The sequence below is a fragment of the Canis aureus genome, chromosome 4, assembly GCF_053574225.1.
Source record: "Canis aureus isolate CA01 chromosome 4, VMU_Caureus_v.1.0, whole genome shotgun sequence".
NCBI classification, from domain to species: domain Eukaryota; kingdom Metazoa; phylum Chordata; class Mammalia; order Carnivora; family Canidae; genus Canis; species Canis aureus.
This window is the reverse complement of record NC_135614.1, coordinates 1,954,359-1,979,356: the sequence shown is the minus strand read 5'-3', so window position 1 is coordinate 1,979,356 and position 24,998 is coordinate 1,954,359. Positions and strand designations below refer to the sequence as shown.

Here is a 24,998-nt window from a genome sequence, read left to right as displayed (position 1 = left end):
CTTCTCCCTCTGCCTGTGTCTCTGCCTCTCTCTCTCTGTGTCTATGAATAAATTTTAAAAATCTTAAAAAATAAAAAATAAAATAAAATAAAAGCCAAACCAAACCAAATCTTCAGAACAACAGAAATCTCATTCTTTGCATTTGTGTGCTCCTCCAATAATTCCAAGAGCATTAGTTAGAATAAGAGAAAGAGTTACCATGGTGTTGCCTCTTTAGAACTTCCAGGATGATGTCAGTGTGTAGTATGCTAATCAGAAATGGAGCACAGTCACTGTTTGTTCCACTCCTTTGTGATTAATATTCATTACTGTTGCCCTGGCATATGAAGTGATCATCCCTTTTTCATGGTGCACGTGTGGGCAGCAGCAGACAGAGGAGACATCATAATTTTAGGCCATTTACAAAGGCCCAGCTACCAGAACAGATGGATCAGAGGCCATCCACCTACATTGTACTTCAAAACACCCTGCCTCTCTGTCGACTACAAAACTGACTCGAGATGTCCTTATTACCAAGCAGGGATTGAGAACATGAGTGTTGCCTCACTGACCCTTAAAGGTTGAGAAATGACTTTGGATATGATAAAGCTCTGTACACTTCACTGAATTTTCTCACAGAATTAGCCTCTCCTTGAATAAAACTGATGTAGTATGTGTTAGATATTGACACTTGGGGGACACTTTGCTAGAACTTTTGCCTTGAGCTAGTGTGCTCTGGAGAAGAATTTAAAAGGAATGTGGGGTTTGGTGGGGCATGTCTGACCCTGATGCTGCATTCTGATAAAACAGACCAGTTTCTGGGGCTTCTGAGGCTGTCCATCTTCCCATGGAGATGAAATTAAGCCAGTTATGCTAATGCCTTAATGAATGCCTTCATTACCTGCCAATGAATTTAGTATACCAAATCCCACAGACAGCCTTTTGGGTATCTAAACACATAGAACTTCTCTTCATTGTGGAAAAAAAATTAGTCCCTGAAGGTCTAATGAAAAATAAGAAGTCAACAAATAATGGAGTTTTACTCTTTACTTTCCTCCCTTAGAGACAGCTGGTAGGATGTGAATCTGCACACAATAAAATTCTACAGTGACTTGTAATAGATCACTGAAAATGAACGGATAATAAGACTTTACATCTAGAAGGAAACATGGGGTTCCTCTAGCATTTCCACATGTGACCAGCTAAAAAACTTAAATTGTTCCTATAGGAGAAGTACTGTGCCTCTGTTTTCTTCCAACAAAAGGAAGAAACAGATACAAAAATATTTAATTTTTTAATTCCAGTTTAATCAATGTACAGTGTTATATTAGTTTCAAGTGTACAATATAATCAATACTTTAGTACTTCAGTACTTCCATACTTTACTCAATGCTCATCAGGATAAGTATGCTCTTAAAGCCCATCACCTGTTTCTCCCCTCCCACCTCTCCTCTGGTGACCATCAGTTTGTCCTCTATAGTTAAGAGTCTGTTTTTTCACTGGTCTCTTTTGTCTTTGTTCATTTGTTTTGTTTCTTTAGTTCCACATATGAGTTAATCATATGGTATTTGTTTTTCTCTGACTGACTTATTTCGTTTAGTGTAATATATCTGAGTTCCATCCACATTGTTGTAAATGGCAAGATTTCAATCTTTTTTATGGCTGAGTAATATTCCAGGTAGATAGATAGAAAGATAGATGATGATAGATAGATAGATAGATAGATAGATAGATAGATAGATAATAGATAGATAGATAGATAGATAGATAGATAGATAGATAGGTGATAGAATGAGGCTAATAGGTACCATTTTAACTCGAATTCAGGGAGAATTTCCTGAGAATTACAGCTATGTAATGACAAATGGGTTGCCCTTACTAATATCTACTGTTAAGGATAGAGCAAACTGAGACATCTGGGTGGCTCAGTCAGTTAGGTGTCTGCCTTTGGCTCAGGTCAAAATCCTAGGGTCTTGGGATTGAGTCCCACATCAGGGTCCCTGCTCAGCGGGGAGTCTGCTTCTCCTTCTTTCTCTTCCTCTGCCCCTCCCCTGGTCTCTCTCTCTCTCTCTCTCTCTCTCTGTCAAAGTAAGTAGCAAAACAGGAAGTCACCCCATGTGTCTTGAGTTTAAAGCTCAGGCTCTTAACCAAGACACTGACACCCATCTTAGTAATCGGGGATGCAGGGGTAGGGAGAACATGGTCTGAGACTGTTGTAGATGGAATGCAATGCCGACAAAGGGAAAAGGCTTATAGAAGAGTCTGGAATTTTTTTCCCAACCTCCAGATTCAGGGGAGACTTATCTATATCTAAAAGATAAGTTTATTTTAAAGATAGCAGAGGTCACAAATGGACTGAATCTGCTGTAGTCAGTTCACAGCGAATTTTCCCTTATGCCCCACTTAGTCACAGTAGAAAGAAGTTACATAACGCCTGTGCAAGAGCTGATTAAGAAAGAGATACTAGAAAACTGTAGAAAATGCTTCCTCAATAAGGTGTTGAGTGGAGAAATAGGATGCTATAAACCAGATGTAGCAAACTGCAGCCCCTGGGAAAATCAGGAATTAGACCCACAGATATGCTGTTGTTCATTAGATTTTGGTTGATTTTTACCCTGCTCATTTTTGTGGGCTTTGTTTGTTTGTTTGGTTTTGCTTTTAAATAGATGCCAATATCTTAAAGTCAGGACTTTTTTTTTTTAATTTTTTTTTTATTTATTTATGATAGCCACACAGTGAGAGAGAGAGAGAGGCAGAGACATAGGCAGAGGGAGAAACAGGCTCCATGCACCGGGAGCCCGACGTGGGATTCGATCCCAGGACTCCAGGATCGCGCCCTGGGCTAAAGGCAGGCGCTAAACCGCTGCGCCACCCAGGGATCCCAAAGTCAGGACTTTTATATGCTTTTCTTGAAGAGACAAATCTGGCAACACTGGATCTGAATCCACAGGTTCAATGGTCCTGTGTTTCCAGAAGGTTCCTATCATGCCCTTTTGTCTTACAACTTGCCTGCCTCACTCAGTATGCCATTTACCCAGCTCTTGTAGTCATCTGGGCATAGACCCACCTCCTTACAACAGCTTTAAGAACACATTTTAAGTTGCTGAAGTTCACTACATGGAACAAGGCATAATTTTATTTCTGAAGCAATTTTGCACAAAGGAGCATTAAAGAAAATAAACTTGCTGTATATCTAAAGAACATCCACAAAACAGTTGAAGGCTTAGGCCTTGCATACCAAATTCTAATTTCTGGCCTGTTTTACAGATGCTAAACCATACTTCAAGCGTGGACATTCATATATCACTATAAGCCATATCCTTCTAGATAGGTCCTTGTGTTTTTTTAATCTTACTTTATTTGGGCTTTTCTGAAAAATAGATCACTCTTAAGTACTGCCTTTGTGGAAATGGATCTTAAATTTATATTTTTTTATAGCTTAAAGGTTTGGTAGAAAGTAATTATCAATAGAGGGATAGGTGGGTACACTTTTTAAATGCACACTAATTAAATTTTAACTGTTGAAGAAAATGTATCTTGATAACACTTATCTCAGGTTTAGCAATTTTAATATTAATTTTACAGGTTTTTTATTTAAAAAAAAAAAAAAAGCTATGTTTGAGGTGCCTGGGTGGTTCAGTTGGTTAAGTATCTGACTCTTGATCTCAGGGTCATGAGTTCAGGCCCCACATTGGGCTCCATGCTGGGCGTGGAGCCTACTTTAAAAAAAAAAAAAAAAAAGCCATGATTTAATACACATTTTCTAGGCCAGGACTCCTGTTGACACAGTAAATCTGTGCTTTGTTTCCTTATAAATTTTCTGACATAGATGGCAATGTCATTTTTAAAGTAAAGTCCAGAAAATATTTTCTCTTGAAAGGCCTATAATAAAAATTATATTCTTAGGACTGCTATAATTATTGGCCTGAACATTTATCTAGGCATAAAGGAAAATTATTACTTCTAGTAGATATCTAGTAATCTGTTGTTATAAACTCAAGAAAAATCCAACAGACTTAGTCAAAATTCAATCAAACTAATACTCCATATCACAGAAAGGATTCTCAGTCTAATGCTTCAATGGAAAAATGATAAAAAAATATTCCAGAAGTGCCAGCTTTGCCAAGATCTGAGACAAAACTGAGGGACTGCTTGCTCCCCAAGCAGCAAGTAAGCAAAAGACTGAGCAATATGGACAATTCATGACAAATGCTAATTCAGAGGAACAGCAACAGAAATAGATCAGCATTTCCCAAAGTGCATTGTGTGGAAGGAATACTAATAACCTGGATATTAGTATTATTCCAAAAATTTGAAAATCTCTGATTAAATAAATTTGGGAATCAATACATTAATGAAGTCAAACGTTTTCTATTTATTATGGGATTCTCTGAGTTTTTATTATGTTATTCTGTTAATATGAATGGTGAATTCCTAGGGAAGATATATGGCATATGGTAATTCCTAAAAGAAATCCATTTTGGATAGAACATCTCTTCGGATGAATAATCTACATAAAATTCTTCATATATTGATTAGGGTTAAATTCAGCTGTGGAAGACAGATTAGTAAACTTTAGCAATCTTGTTTCTCTCACATGTAAAAGAAGTTTAGAAGCAGGCCAGGACTGACATGGCTCCGTTTCTAAAGGGTACTCAAGCTTCTTCAGATGTTCTGCTCTGTTCACCATAGAATTTGATCTGTGGTATTATAATCCAAGATGGCTCCATTCATCACATCTGTATTTCAAAAATAAGATGAAAGTGGGTATGATATGCCACTTGTCTTTTATTTTATTTTTATTTTATTTATTTATTTATTTATTTTGCCACTTGTCTTTTAAAGAGGTTTTCAGTCAACACTTCCTTTTACTTCTCATTAGCTAAAACTTAGTCCTGATGCCAGGAAGACAGGAAAATGCAGTCTTTTATGAGGTAGTCCTATGTTTGGCTAAAAGTAGGGTATCTGTTATTTCAGAGAGAAAGAGAATCACTAAATAGATAATCGAAACAATATATAATGTAAGTATTTCCATATGATTTGGATACATCTAAGTATTATTTTCAATGCCTTTGATTTTTTTTTTTACTGCTATGACTTTCTTGAACCAATAACAACAAAAACAGATGAAAGATTGAACTACATGGGTAAAATAAGCCAAGGATAAATAACTACATGGATTCATGATAGCGAGCAGCTGATCTCATTCTTTGAAATGGAAACTACCACCATTTAACATAGTCTTCACCCTTATATTAAAAATATATTTTTGTTAAGACCTTTATGGATAAGTTTGCCTAATCGTAATAGATATGTCCACCTATCCATGACTGGCGAGACAATGTCCAAATTCAGAAAATTTTCATTATCCAATAATAAGATTAGTTCTGATTGAACTAAAGAATAAATCACTACTCTAATGCTTTTAAAAATAGGAGATGGAGGGCAGCCTGGGTGGCTCAGCGGTTTAGTGCCACCTTCGGCCCAGGGTGTGATCCCGAAGACCCGGGATCGAGTCCCACATCGGGTTCCCTGCATGGAGCAGGGGGGTTCCCTCTGCCTGTGTCTCTGCCTCTCTCTCTCTCTCTCTCTCTCTCTCTCTCTCTGTGTGTCTCTCATGAATAAATAAATAAAATCTTAAAAAAAAAAAAAGAAGATGGAGTTGTGATCAATCTTTTCTGTTATTCAGAATTATTCTGGAAATAGGTTGACCTCAAAATTATCTTGGTTTGCTCAGTCATTTTTCTGCTTGGTTCAGACCCATAGCAAAAAATCATACACTTATCAATATTTCCCTGGTGCTGAGGGATTTTATAGTTGACCCTTAAACAACACAGAGGTTAGGGCCACTGACCCTTGTACTCTTGAAAACCTCCATGTAACTTCTGACTCCCCCAAAATCTAAGTACTAATAGCCTACTGTTGATTGGAAGCCTTACAGACAACATAAAGAGTCAATTAACAAATATTTTTATGTTATATGTGTTATAGTGTATATTCATACAATAAAGTAAAGAAAATGTTAAGAGAATCGTAAGAAAGAGAAAATGCATTTACTCCACTGTATGTCTATTGATTGAAAAAAAAATTTCCATGTGTAAGTGGACCCATGAAGTTCAAACCCATGTTGTCCAGAGGTCAACTGTATATGATTTTAATGATGCTCCACAAAAATTATAGAAAACCAGTACAATTCCTGACTGTTAGGTATTGTGTTTAGTGGTCTGTTATAACACTGTCTCTTTATCTTTGTAAGACTTTATCTCCATTTTTCAAATGGAAACTAAGGCATGGGAAGTTAAATAACTTGATGTTCATCTCTAGAAAGCAGCAGGTTCTGGCTTTGATCTTAGTTTCTGAACCCCTATGCTGTATTTCTCCAACTTGGGAAAAGACTGTTCATCTGTTTGGAAGTATTTGTATGTATTTGAATTTATTTCTGCAAGGGAATCTCCATATTCCATTTTTGTGTATAACAGAACAACTCACACCTCTTGTTTATTGTCAAGAAATGGTAGAATGCCCCTTGACTCCTTAATCTAATCATGGTACATATGTGTCATGGTGTTTAAACAGCATGTACAGGAATACAATTCCGAACATTCTTGATTCAATAAGATTGAAAATAATTTGATCATCTATAAATAACTTCACCAAATCATCATTACAGTAGAGTTTACAAAAGAAATCATTCCATTTTCCTCATACAATCTTTGAGGTTTAGTCTTCATAGATAAACTAACAACAATTTTAAGAAAAGGGATTGAATGCTGGTTTCAGCTGATTATGTAAAAAAGTGATGATGGATAAGTGGTCTTTTAAAAATCAACATCTGTTCCCTGTGTCTCCTCCAGTCATATTTGCTTAGTTTACAATTCAGGCAAAATCTGGGCTGTTTTTAGCAAAGCCAACACATCAATGGAGGAAAACGCTGAATACCATTCTGATTTTGCATATTTACTTCACTGTCCTCAGAGTCTTTATTATTGGTGATGATTCAAGTATCATTGTAGCATAAATATAAGACCAAAGCTACATTCTTCCATCTACAGACAGTTCCTATTATAGGTTCATTGCATGCCTGGGGGTTGAGTCTTAGAACTAAAATCCTGACTGCATAGTGGGGTTGTTGACTTCATCTCTTTGAATACTAGAAAAATTGCCATAGAAATGATAAAATTTGCAAGAAGTAAAATCATATTTATTGTGCAATAAAATGCAATGAGCTCCTATTAAAATATGTTGACATTTCCCCCTTTTTCGGAAGTAGTAGTTAAAAGCGTATGCGTTTGAAGTAGGTTGATTCTGATTTGATCAATATAGTTGCTTTACTAGCTGTGTGACTTAGTTGACTCACCTCATCTTTTCTCAATTTCCCCATCCATAAAATGAGATAACAGCAGTATTAGTCTCATAGAGTTTCTCCAAGAAATAAGAGAATATGGAGAAAGCTACTAGTAAGTGCCTAATGAATGTTAGTTGTTCTTGTTAATATTAGTTATAGATGTACTTGCTATCTGGCTCATGAGCCTAGTTTCCTTACTGAAATGTATTTGATCCCTTTTTCACACTTGCCATACACTTTTAATATAATTTTATTGAGTTACTGGGAAAATACTTAAGAAATATATGATCTTTTCAAAACTTTCACATCTTTTGGTGGGAAATCTGTTGTAACAGTCATCCATCTATGGAGAATAGATTCCTAATTATGGGATATGCGAGTCTCTAAAAATATTATTTTCTGTGTGTTCCCATTGATAAGAGATACAATAAAATGACCCAATATGAAAAATAAAGTGACTCTACAATTCCACATATTTTATATCAAGCAGAAGAAAAATAACATCTATGTTTTCCAGACTATGGACATCCATGACACATGTGACATTCTTATACCTGTTACAAACCCTGAGAATCAGAGCCTATATTCCAAAGGATAGTGAAGTTCTGGAATAAGTGAGTAAAACCAAGGCTGGCTTAGGAAAAATGATATTGATGAGGTAAACTTAAGTTATTACTTTCCAGTGAAATACATAAAATGTGCTGAATGAGTAAAAAATTGCAATTCATTCTGAAAAGTAAGGGTTACCTAAAAAATTTAATCATTGATCTCAGAAATGAAAAATAAAAAAATTCAAGAAAGCAATCTAGTGATTTTAAATCCTTCAATACAAAAAAAACTAGCTGTTTTAGGTAGAATCCATATCACTGAAATATGGAAATTCTAAAAAACTGATTTCCATCTTTTTAAATTTAAGAACTATCTCTTTACTAAAGTATTGCAAATAAAAGCAAGTGTTTTTATCTTCCCATATTATGTGGCAGGAGCAAGCAAAACTGTAGAAAACATGCCTCTTACTTCCTACCCTTAAGAAGCTTTTACAGATAATGCAATTGTCTAACAAATGAAATTTACGCCCTTAGGAATCTGAATTTGGTTTTTTCGTTTTTGTTTTTAAGATTTTATTTATTCCTGAGAGACACAAACAGAGAGAGAGGCAGAGACACAGGCAGACGGAGAAGCAGGCTCCACGCAGGGAACTCGACATGGGACTTGACCCCAGGTCTCCAGGGTCTCCAGAATCAGGCCCTGGGCTGAAGGCGGCATTAAACTGCTGAGCCACCCGGGCTGCCCCAGGAATCCAAATTTGATTTTAACCATGTTTGATGAAAAACCTTTTCTGAAACATATTAGACACCCACAGTCCTATCTGAATAGGAAATAAAGAGCGAAATTTGACACTTTCTCAGGAACCAGGATCCTGGTAATGTAGACATGGTGGAAACATGTGCTGCTTTCAGCAGTGGCCTAGAACTTCGTTTATAGGAAGCATGGCTGCCATCTACTTGCCTGCTGACTCTTTGCTGTATTCCATAAAGCTAGCATAGGAAGCTTGTCGCTTCCTTCACTCCAGAAATGAGTTTACATAAAATTAGTTACTAAATGAAAGGCTTTCTCCCACATGGCTTTCCTACCATCTGGTAGACATTCACTTCTCAAAGTGACCGGCAACATCAGCATCACTTAGAAATTTGTTAGAACAGAGGACTCTCAAATCCCAACCCGAGCCTACAGCAGCAGAATCTGTTGTCAAACCAAATTCCAGACTGATTTGTAAGGCACACTGAAGTTTGAGAAGTGCTGATTTAGATCATCTTCTTCACTATCACCCTTCAGACAGTAGCTCCAATTCAACTCCAGTTAACTCACTCTATTCCTATTAACATGCATTTGTTGAGAGTTGTAAAGGAGATTCAAGGAATTCAAGGATTCAAGGAATTTAGAAAAGGCTTATTTTTTACATCTGTGTTTGTTTCATAGAAGTGAAGTGAAGGAAAAGGAGAATCTGACAAATTTGAAAAAGCAATGAATTTGGCATTGCCCTTCATTGTAAATGGGAACTTGGTCTAGTCATTATAACTCACCTGTTTCGTCTCTTAAAACGATCCTCAAGTCCCTTCTAACATCATGATTATGCACTTGGCCAAGTGTAACAACAGGCATATTTTTCAAGTCTTCAATTACATTCTTTTGAGCAGCTTCAGACACCAGCAGTGTCCTATCCTTCTAGAGACGGAGGGTTTTTTTTTATTTGAAACAAAGACCATAAAGTCATAATTAGCAGCCAAGATGGGAATCCAGGTCTCTTGACTCAGCATTCAGACCCACAATGCCAAGAGATTCTCCAGAAACGTGTAAATGAAAAAGGTGCTCGCAGAATCTTGGATTATGAACAACCAATCTCAGTTGTTCCAGTTGCCCATATTTTATCAATTCTTCCCATACTCCAGAATTATTGAGCAAATACTTTCAATCATGACGTAAGATATTTTTAAGAAATAACTAATGCAGCTATGTGGTGTATTTAGATGTCATTAAGAAAATAGATACTGAGGTCTCATCACAAGGAAGAATTTTTTTTCTTCTTTATCTTTTTTTTTATCTGTAGGAGATGATGGACATTAACTAAATTTATAGTAGTGATCATTTCACAATTTATGGAAGTCAGGTCATCATGCCATACACCTTACATTTTCAAAGTGCCATATGACAGTGCCATATGTCTCCATAATACTGTAAAAAATAAATGAACAGTGAGTGAATGAATAAATGAATAAAAGAAACTTATGTTAGAAAGTACTTTCAAGTGGGGCACCTGAGTGGCTCTGTCCATTGAGCATCCAACTCTTGATTTCAGCTCAGGTCGTGATCTCGAGGTCTTAAGATCAAGCCCCATGTTGGGCTCCACACTCAGCATGAAGTCTGCTGTCCCTCTCCTTCTGCTCCTCCCCACCCCACTCCCCACTGTGTGTGCATAAATAAATAAATAAATAAATAACACTTTTAAGAAATTAAATGGGAACAAAAAATACTTTGTACTCAGTAGCATTACTAAAGGGAATAGTTGAACCACTCCATTGCACGACTTCAATGGCATCATTCCCATGGAAGTTTATGTAAATGGTATTTCCCAGCATATCCTTTACATTGAATAAAATACATGCTTTTTCATGTTGCTCAGTCCATGTTACAAATAATAATAAAATTCATTCTTTTTCAAATGATCAGGGAAGAAAGTAACTCAGTGGTATAATTTTTCCCAAGGACAGGATGACTTTCATGGCTAATGGTAAGGATGGAATGATACTGCACTGAACAGCTCCATTCCTTATCAGGCATTTTAAACTGTAAACTATGGGTCAGGCATCATTCTCAGCACTGGAGATGCCTCTCACTGAGCAACACCGGGTGTCCAGGGATCTTGTGAGCAGAAAGAGTGACCAGGATAGGAAAGCATCATGTGTTTTACCCATGAAAGTACAAGTGACAAAACAAAACTTAAGGGGAAGAAGGAGTACTAATCGTTAGCATAGGTACAATGAACTAGTAATAATAAATATTACCCAGAAGACAGAGTTCTGACAAGGAAAAATCAAGAGGAGGCAAGGATCACAAAGAAGCAAACAGTTGGAAATAGAAGAAAAAAGAAAACTATTTATTTTCATAGGCTTTCATCTAGAGTGTTGGTTTTAAACATTCTTAAGCTCAATCTAAATTATTGTTCCCTAAACACGAAAATGCATAAAGTAGAAAGCATTTAAAGGAATGCTGAAGAACAGAATGTGAGTTATTAAAATATGGTAGAAGAAGACAGGCTAAGAATGTTATTCATATGCTTTTGAAAAGAATGAGGTCTTGGGAGAAGGGTTTAAAATAAAATGAGCAGTTTATAGATACAGATAAAGATATATAGGCATATAGATATATACATATCCAGAGAGAGAGATTCATTTAAAATATCAATACAGTCTGTAATAAAGGGCAGTTTAAAATATTTGAGCTACAAATAGACTTATTAAAGCAGAATACTTAAAAGATGATTTTTTAATGAATAAGTGTTGGGTCAAGACGTAAATAAATGCAGTTAATTTATAACATGGTGTTTTTAGACTGTGATTTTAGGTGTTTTATAACATTTACACCATCTTATATGAACTAAGATACATACAGAATAAACAAGGAAAGACTATGGGAAATGAATGGAATTATTTATTTTTTTAATTGGGACTTTTTTTACTAATTTTTAAAATTGAGATATAATTGAAAAATAACATTAGTTTCAGATGTACAACATAATGATTTAATATCTGTATATGTCATAGAATGATTATCACATAAGTCTGGTTAACATCCATCACCACATGTGGCTATAAATCTCTTTCTTATGATGAGAACCTTTTTTTAAGTTTTATTATTATTATTATTTAAGTAATCTCTACACCCAACATGGGGTTTGAACTCAGGACCCCAAGATCAAGAGTCACATGCCTCTCCAACTGAGCCAGCCAGACACCACCCCCCATGACAAAAACTTTTAAGATCTATCGTCTTAGAAACTTTTAAATATACGATACAGTATTGTTAACTATAGTCACCATACTGTATATTACATCCCATGACTTACTCATTTTATAACTGGAAGTTTGTACCTTTTGACCCCTTCACCTATCTTACCCATCAATCACCAGACCATTCTCTGTATCTATGAGCTTGTCTTTTTGTTGTTGCTTTTTTTTTTTTAAGATTCCACATATAAGTGAAATCATACACCCCACTTTCTTTATCCATTCATCCATCAGCAGACACTCAAATGGCTCCCATGGCTTGGCTATTTTAAGTAATGCTGCTATGAATTACTTGTATATGTATACATGTCATATACATGTATATGGGCATGTATATCTTGTCAAATCAGTGCTTTCCTTCCCTTCAGATAAATACCCAGTAGGGGGCTTACTGGATCATAAGGTATTTCTAACTTTTTAAGGCCCTATATGGAATTTTCTGTAGTGACTACACCAATTTACATTCGGACCAATAGTGCACAAGCGTTCCCTCTTCTCCACATCTTCACCAACCTATGTGATTTCCTGTCTGTTTTATACTAGCCATTCTAACAGTGTGAGATGATGTCTCATTGTGGTTTTGATTTGTATTTCCTGATGATGAGTGATGTTGAGCACCTTTTTATATACCTATTTGTGTATCTATATGCTTCTTTGGAAAAATGCTTATTCAGATCCTCTGCCCATTTTATAACTGGATTCCTTAGGCTTTTGCTATTTGTTTTTAAATAAGGAGCAGTGAAAAAGTGCCCTCTATTGTAAAATATAGTTCGAAGGATTTTTATAATGGAAGTTACTTTGGGTTGTTCTATGCAACTTCAGAAGTCATTTTACAAGGTTATCATATTTGCAAATAATTATTAGGAGGGATGTAGGACAGATATGCATTGAGAGCCAGCTATGTATTGTGAATATTTTGAAATGTAGTTATAGAAGAGTAAATTAGCAAACTTAAAATCATTCACATGCTGTTCCTTTCCAATTGACATCAAAGATAGAACCAAGGGCAGCCCTAGTGGCTCAGCGGTTTAGGGCCGCCTTCAGCCCAGGGTGTGGTCCTGGAGACCAGGGATCGAGTCCCACATTGGGCTCCCTGCATGGAATGGAGCCTGCTTCTCCCTCTGTCTGTGTCTGTGCCTCTCTCTCTCTCTCTCTCTCTCTCTCGCTCTCTCTCTCTCTCTCATAAATAAATAAAATCTTTAAAAAAAATAGAGCCAAAACAATGATAGACCTACAAAGATGATTCAAAAATTAAATTCCATGATTCCTGCTTTTTCTCTCATTTATGTAAGACTAGAGATATTCCTCAAAAGGGAAGCATGACAAGGGAAACAATTATATTTCCTATGTAAGTTATTTAATAAGTATATTGAATTTAATTGAGCCAAGTGAATCTCTTTCTTCCATGAGCTTTTGACTCTCCCAGGGGTGAGAAGCTGTAACTTAACAAAGGTTAGCAGTAACTTGATAACTGTGAAGAGAGCTTAAAGCAAATACTGTATCAATTCTATGTATTTCTGTGTCTCAATAATAATTCATTTCTATAGTCTATGCTTCCATAATTAATACTCCTTTATATTGGATCTTTTGTCACTCACTAATTGTTTCCAGCCAGATTAGAAGCTCTTGAAAGGCCATGCTGTGTGCTTTTTACTTCTCCTACATTTCACCATAGCACTGGGTACAGAATTGGCCAGTAATACACACTTGACTGATCATTTGAAATGCATGCATGTGTGAACTGAACAGTCAGTGATTTACAAAAGCTTAAGTGGATTGTTCCCTGGTTATCCTCGAGAGCACATTTTATTCCATGTGTGAATCTCTTTGTTGATAGCACCTGGAAAATCCTTGGTTATAGCTTATGGGTCCAAATGTAAAGAAGCTAAAGAAATAATAATTTCATGTGAAGACTCTTGTCTGTTAAAGTCATCTGGTTTCTTATTAAACCATCTCTGACATCTCTGTGGTTTAAAAGCATTAAAAAACACCATCTGCCATGGTGGCCATATCCCTGTAATGAGGGAATTTATCAAGATATATTGAGCTCATAGGCATTTAAGCTTACATTTGTTCTTTGCCTGATGTGTAAAAGCTTCTGCTGGGCACTTTAAAAAAAAAAAAAAAAAAAAGCAAATACCAAAGTGCTCAACTTTTATGGGCTCGATTTTGCCTCTAGGTGATTTACAGAAAATATGACTCATATGCCACCTGAGTTCATAATGAAAAAGGCTAAATACTCTCCAAACCACCTGTTTGTTGCCTTGTCTTTCATGCCTAAGGATTCATATCCTTCATGAAACATGGGCTCTCTGCCATTATTATTCCCAAGGAAGAAATGTAATTCCGAAGTTTTTACCAGTCTGTTCATTCTCAATTGCTAAGGTTATTAGAGATTTCAGAAATATTTTTATGGGGAAAATTTACTAAGCTCTACAATGTTCCCCTCACTCTTTTAAAGCTTAACACTGATGACTCAAAAGAATTCAGATAAGTGGAAGGCACTTTAAAGTTAATTGCTCCATTTTATAAATTGCATTGCTCAAATTCAAGAGTAAAAGCCATTTCCTAGTTTTTGTCAGGTATCTTCTTTCACTGTGTATTGGATGTCACTTAATTCATAGTCTACAATGATTTAACCGTCTCATTATGCAGTTATTTCTGGTAATGTCCTTCAATCTTGACTTTGCAAATTGAAATATATTTTATTGATCTAGATGCATTAAGTGTTTCAGACACTCTAGCATATTCCACCTCGCCAGCAGTTACTTTAGGAAGGCCTACTTGAACATAAACGAGGATCCCTTGGATAAATCTTTACCTTTCAATAATGACTTTGAAATGGTCAAAATGATCATGAGTCCTCAAATATTCCCAAAACATTTCTTAGCATGTGAATAAAAAAATGACAGAGAGGTTTTTAGGCTTGAAGTTGGCCTGTTTTGATTAGCACCTTCACTGTGAAATCCATTCAGAAACCACATAACTCGTTTTACATCAAACATTTTTATGTACACTTCAGATGAATTACTATTTCCAGAACACTCCCTCCATTAGACAAGAATTTTCTTCACTGTACATAGACAACGCAGACAATAAATTAGATGAATGCACATGAGCTTAATATACCAATATGTTCTGTGAACCTAGTTAACATTAATAGGTTTACTAACCCATGGACCTTTTACAGATTCACAACACACATATGTGCACACACACACACACACACACATGCAAGGGCTTTATTTACAGATAAGCCTGTCTGTTTGTAGATTGATCAGTGGGTAAAATAAGATTTATCTCTTTTTCCATCATAACTAACTTTTCTTCAACAATGAATATAAAACTTTTTCAATACTAAAAAACAAAGAATTTTACAGTGAGCATCCCCAAACCAACCTCTTAGAATCAATCATCGGAGTTGTGCAATACTTGCTATAGTACATATCTACATCTATCAATCCAACAAGTCATCGTATTTATTTGTTGCATTTCCAAGTTGCAGACATCAGTATATGTTCCCCTATATATTTCAGCAAACATACCAACGTAACTAATTGTTACATAACAGTTTCCAAGAATGGATCATTTGGGGTGATCTTAAATATCATAAGCTACTCAGAATTTTAGTCTAGTTGGTCTGGCTTTGGCAAAGATTCAGTATTCTCCCTTCTCTTTTTTGACTTCATCTACAACTCCCTGGAGCCTGATACTAATTGTCCTAACTCTGTGTCCCCATCTCTGTCCTTTCCCCTACAGTGTACTGACTTGTGTATGCAACCATGAATCAGTTAAAGTTCTTGAACCAAAGTGCTTACAGCCATATGGGTGGTGTAAAATCACTACTAGCAAAGACAGATGACAGCCAGAGTATTGCAAATCATGAAAGGCAGTGGTACTTGATAGAGTGCCTCGCAGTGTCTGAAACGTAGATGGTACTCGATAAACCTTTATGGATATAAGAATGGGAGAAGAGAGGAAGAGAGGGAGGGAGAGAGGGAAGGGGAGGAAGGGAAGCCATTAGCTGGATAAGTAAAAGCTCCTTGGAAGAGTTGACAGTTGAATGAGGTTTCATGAAGACAGGGGTACAACTCATATCAATAGAAAATTTTAAGCAAACCCTCAGCTGGGCATAATCTCCTTAGCACATTGATTAAAAGTGGAAATGGCCAGTATTTGTATTCTTGGTGGTGGAAACTTGACTGGGGAAAGCTTCCAGAAGACAAAATAGCATTCAAGAGTGTTTTTAAAACAGACGATTTCATAGGAGGCTGTTTTAAGGACTTAAGATTCAGATAGAAACTGCACGGGTAGAGATGAGTGAGTGGCAAGTATGGGACACAAGCAAGTTGCTAAAGCCAATAACAGATGCATAACTTTTAGTTAACAACCCCAGTATTTATTAGGAAAATTATCATGTCTCAACACACATCTTACACAGAAAGCCAAAATAATGTTTTTGACATTTCCATTTGGAACCAGCAACCCTCCTATTTAGTATATGACAACGAAGATGCCTTTCCCAAGTTGACTCGTGACGATAGCCTAGCAAACAGAGAAAATATTGGTGTGTTCCCTAAAAATGAGGTGGTAAGATTTTTAGCTTTCAAAGGTCAAAAATATTTAATAATCAAGAAAACTATGTGTGTGCACATAATAAAAAAATCAAGATAAAAATAAAGCATCTCTCTAAAATTTTTCTTCTAATTCCAAAAGATTTTCAGAATTACAGTCTGGGTGCCTGGAAGCTGAACTAGTGTTTTTATTTCTTTATATAATTTTTAAATTATTCTAATTATTTAGCACTGCCAGAGGCTCGCTTTAAGTAATTGGACTTGAAGTGCTTTTGTTTACTTTGTCTAGGACCATGACCAGACCTGGGAGGCAGCCAGGTAAGCATAAGAGATGAGAAACCACCATCGGATAGAAGGGGTGAAATAATTTATCAGCTGACAAAGGGTTTGTTAAGTTACCTGGGGTCTTTAATTATGCTTTGCTACTATTGCTATCTATCTAAAGTCTTATATGTTATGTAACATGATCTGAACTTGCTTGGGCTATATTATCTGTGTGGTCCCTCTGGAAAAGTAGGCAGTTTTCGTGATACAGATGTTAATTAAAGTTGCTTATCTCTTGGAAATAAGACTATAAATATAAGGTAGAAATTATATAGTTCACACTGCCTCCATCATAACTCTTCTTGGTTGCCAAAGAGCAAGGTGACTTCAAATTCATTCACTGAATGATACACTGGTCATTTTATTAGACAACCAGGAAGCACCAACAGTTAAAATCCTTGACCAATTTTCAAGAGCTCTCACAAACTGGCATTGTGATTTCACAATATTGCATAACCAGGTAGTATTGTTCTTTAATCACACACATGAATGCATTCTAAGTATATTTTGGATCTTTTTCCTTCTCCACACTTACCCCTTTAGAGCTGGCTCTGAGCTTTTATTGTCATTTGTCAAATCAAAAAGTAGCAGAAAGCAATAATAATAGGACCATTAATGTATAGTTGTTTGAGTATGTGTTCTGAAATCGGGCCACCTAGATTTCTATTTTGGCTCTTCTATCAACTACCTGTGAAACCCCCAATGAGTTACTTGACCTTCCTGTGTCTGAGAAGTTTCATTTATAAAAACAGAGATAGTAATCATACTTGCTTTCTACAGTCAGGGCAATTTTTTTTAAATGGAGGTAAAATTTATATAACATAATACCACAAACCATTTTAATTAAGTGACGTTTAGGACATTCACAGCATTGGTAACTCACCTCTGTCTTGTTGCAAGATATTGTCATCACCCCAACAGCAAACTCCATACACATAGAGCAGTTACTCCCCATCCCCTCCTACCTACAGCCCCTAGCTACCACCTGTCTGATTTCTATCTCTATGGACTTATTTATTCTAGACATTTTATATAAGTGGAATTACACAACATGTGCTATTTTGTTTCTTGTTTCTTTTGATTAGCATGATTTGGGAGTTCATCCACATTGTACCAGGTGTATGCCATTACTTTTTCTGGCTGAATAATAATCTATTACATGGAAATACCACATTTTGTCTATCCATTCATCAGCTGATGGACATTTGGGTTGTTTCTGCCTTTTGACTATATAAATAATGCTGCTAAGAACGTTTGTGTACAAGTTTTTGTGTGGAAATATGTTTTCATTTCTCTTGAACCTAGGTGTGGAATTCCTGGGTCATATGGGAACTCTATGTTTAGCCATTTGGAGAAGTGCCACACTGTTTTCCAAAGCGACTGCACAATTTCATATTTCCACCAAGTAGATGAATGTTTTAATTTCTTCATATCCTTGTCGATACTTGTTATTTTCCTTTTTATTTTTTTATTATGCCTAACTCAGTAGCCATGAAGTGGCATCTATTTGTAGTTTTGATTTCATTGTCCTAATAATGAATGAGATTGAGCATCTTTTCAAAGTCCTCTTGGCCTCATATCATTTTTAATAAAGAATGATTGAATGAGTACTAGATAATATGTGTATAGTACATGCCATGTGTCAGGTATTATATTAAGTACTTTACATATATATACACATGCATATATATATATATAATCATTTAATCTCAAAATAGGTATACTATCATTACATGTAAAGTTTTTAGAACAGTACTTCACAAATGATAAATGTGAGTTAGGATGGAAAACCAGAGAGAACAAGCATAGAAAAGAACATAATGTTATTGAAATGATATAAGAACATAACTTATTCACCATTAGTTAATCTTCCACTGAATAACCAAAAGAGGAGCACTTGGGTGCCTCAGTCAGTTAAGCACCTACCTTTGGCTCAGGTCATGATCTCCAGGTTCTGGGACTGAGTCTTATATCCGGCTTCCTGCTCAGTGGGGAGTCTATTTCTCTCTCTCTCTCTCTCTCTCTCTCTCTTTCTCCCTCTACCTCTCCCACCATTCCTTCTATCAAAATAAACATATAAAATCTTTTTAAAAAAGAAAGAATACCCAAAAGATACGAGAATTGTTTCTCCTACCCTGTCATTCCAGAATATGCCAAATGTAGAACAATCACTTCATTGCTTTTAGTTCATCAAGAATGAGGATTCTGTTCTTAAGGTAGACCAGAAGTCCTTTTAGGGTTTTGTTCCTACATAAACCTAAAAGAAGTTCTATTCTATTCACATATTCATTTGTTCATTCATACTTTCAACAAATATGCATTGTGCTTGTCATATGCCAGAAGCTGTTCTAAGAGTTTTATAATAACAATTTACAAACAAACAAACAAAAAGAAAATGATGGGGAAAGGATCTTCCTTTTGGAGCTTACCATCCTTAGAACAGAAAACAAACAGTAAACAAGAAGCAAGAAGTATGCCTACATCATGAGGAAAAAGAAAGAGCAGAAGGGATGGGACATTGGGAAGCACAGCTAAGGGTCAGCTGAGGAAGTGAGGTGGAGTCCTGTCCACTCCTTAGTGGGAGTCCCTCCTGTTTCTCCTTGCCCTTTCAAGTCCTCCCACCAGGAGTGGGAAGAAGAGGGTAGGGGGATCGTAAGAAGAGGAGACTCTACCTCAAATGCAGCCACTCCTTTAATCTGCTACAGGAAAAATCTGCACCTCTAATTCTCATACCTATAATCTTGAGAGTGAGAACACATCTAGTTTACTCTTTCTTTAGTATTTGATGTGACTTGGAGATTTGCTTGTTCCATCTATCACAGCCCATTTAGAGTAGTTAGAAATATGAGATTCACCATTGGCAGGGACATTGCAACAAACTACTAATTGTTTGGAAAAGTCCAATTAAGTTCTGAGCAAGCAAAAAGGAGCTGATTATGTACCTAATGTCAGAGGTTAGCATGAAATTATTTACCACCAGACATGGCTGGGTTACTAACACCCAGAAAAGTGGTGTGGCCATGATGATGTGTAAGGCAGACTCACGCTGTGTAGTACCACTCTTTCTCTTCTGTACTTGGATCCTCCTGTATGAATTAAAGAGGTGGGGGAAATATTAGGAAGAAATTAAACCCAGACAGCCTTGATTTTCTTCTTGCTGGCATCAAGCAGAAGACCTTGGGCAAATCCATTGCTTTACTATAAAATGGATACAGTAACACCTATTTTGTAGGATTATTGTTAAAAATGATCTACAATGGGTGAAAAAGACCCAGGACAGCATCTGAAAGAGAGTAGGCACATATATAATACAGTAGTAGGAGCTGAAGTGCTTGTGATTATATTGTTGGTGGCATCTGGCCAAAATCACCCTGACCACAAGTGGGCACTAAAAGAAGCTTCAGGAGGGCACCTAGGTAGCATTAATTCTTGATCTCAGCTCAGGTCTTCATCCCAGGGTCATGAGTTCAAGTCCTGCATTGGGCTCCATGCCCAGCATGGAGCCTACTTCAAAAAAAGAAAAAAAAGAGCTTCGGGACACTCTAAAACCCAACCAAACCAAACCCAAACTCACTAAGGCTGAAATATGCAGACCAAAGAATCTGACACTCAGCAGTTGAAAAGGAAGTTCACTTTCTCTAATATTTGTAGTCACAAGGAGAAGAAAACTGCCTAGGAGCTGGCAGGTGGTGGGGATGCTCCAAGTGTCAGAGCTGAGTCTGAGACTCAAGCCAAAAGATGTCCACCTAAGTATCACCTCTGTTTCCTAGGCTTATGACCTTGGGCAACTCACCTAATCACATCAACGAGAGCCTGTTATCTCAGCTGTGAAATGGGACCCTAATAATGTCTATGAAAGCCCATTGTAAATTATAAAGCACTATACAAAAACATTATTATAAATAAAATGTATGAATACCTACATTTCTGCATTTAACAGCAAGCACAGAATCAAAAGTATACAGGCCTTTTAAACTATAAATTATTGCAAATATGATTGACCATTATTTCTAATTATGCAGATAGCAACTGATAGGGTGGAATTGAGAAACTAGTCCATGCAGCTCAAATTTCTGGCATCAAACACGTGAGTAGTAGAGTTTATCAAAGAATTCTGAAGCATTTCAAATATCCTTTATTAATCCTGACTGGTTACAGTCATACCTATGATTTTGTTTTTATAATATCCTTTGAACTCTATTATTACTGTCCATACTCACAGGGTGAGAAAATTAAAGACCAAAGAAATGCAGCCCCCAATGTCTCAAAAGTCACTTGGTGAGAGAATGATGACTACGATTTAGGAGGATTTTTTCTTCTTGTCATTAATGTCCGTTATTAATAGCATCCAGTTTATATTCTCCCAGGTGTATTCCATGAGTTCATCCCTCAGCCGGGCCCTAGGAATGCTGCGTGCTGTAAAGAGGCTGCAGAGCTTCTAAAGGGAACTTGTGGTCCAGTAACCACATAAGCAAAGTCACAATTAGAGAAATACCCTTGCATTTGGGAATAATGGGGTCTGCAGGGGAGGCTGAGGCAAATGGGAGATCAGGAGGGACTTCCAGAGGAAGTGATGATGGAGTTGACATTTAAGGAATGGCTGTGTATGCCTCAGCAAGAGTGGGCAGCCAGATGGGTCCAGGTCGGGGGAAACAGCCCAAACTTACTGTGGCCACCACGGTGGCCACAGCTAAAAAGCAGGGATCATGCAGAGAAGGGCCCCAGATGAGGCAGGGGAAACTAGCAGGGCCACTCAGGTACTCAAGACTCTCCCCAGGACCAAATAGGGCAGGGAGGGTGGCAGATGCTGAGTCACGGGTTCAAGGCAATATGGACTTCGTAGTCTGCTTTTCAGAGGCTGCCCGAAAGCACATCTCTGAGGACGTTAGAAATGTCCCTGGGAAACTCATATCAAGATCCCCCAACCCAGTATTTCATTGTGTTTTCTTGTTCCAGCCTTCTTGATTCTAGTGATTTTAGTAATTGATTAAGCTGATCAAATCATAAAAAAACATAGGGGCACCTGGGTGGTTCAGTGGTTGAATGTCTGCGTTTGGCTCAAGTCGTGATCCCCTGAGGTCCTGGGATCAAGTCCTGCCTTGGGCTCCCCGCAGGGAGCCTGCTTCTCTCTTTGCCTGTGTCTCTGCCTCCCTCTGTGTGTCTCTCATGAATAAATAAGTAAAATCTTAGAAGAAGAAGAAGGAGAAGGAGAAGAAGGAGAAATAAAATGTTTTAGTAGAAAAACAAGAATGGTTTCTGGAGAGAGGCAATTTTGCAGATGGGAAACTAAATTCTCTAATACAGGCCTCTCTCTGAGACTGTCTGTGGAGCCCATGCTAGAGCTATCAGAAAGATCCAGAATAGTTTGCAGGACCTGAGCCTCTGTCCCTGGTTTCCAGTAGGGGATGGCACAACTTGCTGCAGACCCAGCCCCTCAGTTCACGCAGGACTAGTTGTCTGAACAAAGGCTGCAAAATCAGAGAATGCAAAGCCTTCTAGAACCCATGGAATTCTCTCTCAATTTTGTGAGTATTACAGTGGATATAAAGACAAGAGGATGTTTTCTAAGTTTCTCAGTAATTATTCTGACTTTGAGAAAACACAACTCTTAGGCTAGTGTATTTCCCTCTTACGTGAGAAATCTAGGTATTAAAAAAGGAAGTTGGGGCAGCCCCGGTGGCTCAGCGGTTTAGCACTGCCTGCAGCCCAGGGCATGATCCTGGAGACCCAGGATCAAGTCCCATGTCAGGCTCTCTGCATGGAGCCTGTTTGTCCCTCTGCCTGTGTCTCTGCCTCTGTGTGTGTGTGTGTGTGTCTCTCGTGAATAAATAAATAAAAATCTTAAAAAAAAAAAAAGAAAAGAAAATCTTTAAAAAAAATAATAAAATAAAAAATAAATAAAAAAAGGAAGTTGTATCAGAAAATTGAAACCTCTGCAGCATCACTTCTTGGATGACCATCGTCCCTTTGACCTCACTTACAGATTACATCAAAGAAAAACACTTACAATGTTCATTCGTGTAGTGATAGTAGACTAGGGAAATCGTGAATGACGATGCCAATGACATTATTATTTTTACTTTGTTTTCTTCGCCGAGTCCCAAGAGGATGGTAGAATCTGAAAAAGTAACTAAGGATTAACATTTTTAAAATAGCACTTAGAGTAGAGATTTTCAGGTAGGGTATGTTTAAACATGTAGGCAAATAATTAAAATTTATGTTTCGAGAGTTATTAATTTGCTTTCTATAAGTGGCCTGTTATTGCCTATTAACAGGTTGTGAAAATAAATATGACTAAAACTCTCGCACAACATCGTAGAACAAAAAGCAAAAGGAGATGCTCAGAGGCTGAGCTGCCCAAGCGCAGCTCAAGTTCACGCAGCTTCTTTCCATTTGCCTTTATAGGTCACAGCACCTATTCCACTGAACTTCATAGACACTTTACAGAGACAATCACAGCAGTTTTCCAATTTATCTTCAGCCTTATAATTCTAAATGAAAAGCTTGTGGAAAAAAAAGAGATTTCTGGAAAAATGCCCCTAACCTTTGGATTAATAAAGTGGATACAAGATGACAGAGTCCATTTATTTTCATCATAAATGTCTTTGAGCCTCAGGACATCAGGAAGCGTTTTTGCCTTGAGGAACCTTCCAGGCTGGTTGGGAGTCTTGGCGTGGGTGGCAGGAGGCTGACAGAGATGGGGCCAGAGCTCAAACCCAGGCCTATTCTACTCCAAAAACTGCACTCTTTGTGGCTAAGCCATATCTTCTCATATCACTAAGGTTCTGAATATTATTGCAAGGAAGAGACATGTGGGACATAAGCTCAGACCTGGTTGCTCTGAAGGCACAATGGCTTGTTCTGCCATCCTCTGAAAGCATGGGGATGATGGCTGGTCTTTATTCGGGCTATGATTGTTCCTGCAGTGACACAGCCATCATTTTGCGAGACCCTGAGCAGCCCAGAACACTTTCTTTTCCTTCTGTGTGGGCTGCTCAGATGGCAGAACTGCCAAGAGCTCAGTGTGTCAGGTCCCCAGTCACTTTGCAGTGTGGGTGACCTCACCGGCCAGAAGCTCACTACAAAGCACCTTACTTCAGCTCCTTGGTGTCACCCAGGGGAAGCGTAGCAGCCAGGGTGGCCGATGGAACCACTGGAGGCTAGGTCCTTAAAATGGGACCAGGAAGAGCACTGGATCTAGACAGTTTCCAAGGGGAATTTTAGCAAACTCTTTAACAACAGATCACCTGCTGCTGTTAAAATGGCTTCACAACATTGTGTGGGATTGGCAGGGAGGGTGGGGCAACCTAACAAAACCAGTAAGTACATTGATGTTAGAAAGCTCACCAAAGGACAAAAAACACCAAGCAATATTATGTTTGAAAAGTAATAGGGGCACCTGTGTGGCTCAACGGTTGAGCATCCGCTTTCTGCTCAGGTCGTAATCCCAGAGTCCTGATCAAGTACTGCATGGATCTCCCGGGAGCCTCCTTCTCCCTCCACCTGTGTCTCTGCCTCTCTCTGTATGTCTCTCATGAATAAATAAATAAAATCTTTTTTAAAAAAATAAGGAAAGAAAAGTGATGAACCAAGCTTTCATATGATGGCAGCAGCCAGGACACAGTAGCAGTTAGGATTAGGAGGAAATGGCCCATGACCAAGTCTTGCTTATTCCAGGAAGAGAAGGATGGTTTGCCATAATGGAACCAATTCTTACAATTCAACACACTAAGATATCTAAGGAGAAAAATGATAAGATCTTCTGCATACCTCCAAAACTAGCACCGACCCTAAGGAAAAAAAACCAGACACATTTCAGTTCGAATCAGGAATAAGACAAGGATGGTCACTGTCCCCTCAGTCCATAAAATTGTCCTGAACTTGCTGCAATCAAATGTGAAACTCGGAATACAAATATTTTATCAGATGATTCTCCATCATTCTCAAAAGATAGACTCACGTGCAAATTAAGCTGTCCAGGATCTTATTTTTTACCTACAGATTGGAGAAAACTAGCAAGCGTTGTGACACATTACGGGCTGGCACTCTCTCATGTTGCTGATGGGAGTGCAAAGTGATATGTCTTCTCCAATGGAGACTGTGACAGTCTCTGTCACAAACACACATGCACATATCTTTCCACCATGAGATCCACTACTGGTAATATTTACACATACCAGTTACACATGTTATGTAAGTGAAGAATTCTGT

General features: G+C 37.5%; 1 protein-coding gene across 8 annotated transcripts in view; it reads left to right on the top strand.

The window, feature by feature from the left end:
- CHRM3 (cholinergic receptor muscarinic 3) overlaps positions 1-24,998 on the top strand; it is a 493,903-nt gene that overhangs the window by 427,199 nt on the left and 41,706 nt on the right. For 4 of the 8 annotated variants that reach the window (XM_077894356.1, XM_077894354.1, XM_077894352.1 and 1 more), the window contains one exon: positions 16,753-16,781. The exons of the other annotated variants lie outside the window; for them this stretch is intronic. The gene's annotated coding sequence lies outside the window, so the exon portion shown is untranslated. The remainder of the gene's footprint in view (positions 1-16,752; positions 16,782-24,998) is intronic. 8 annotated transcript variants of the gene reach the window in all.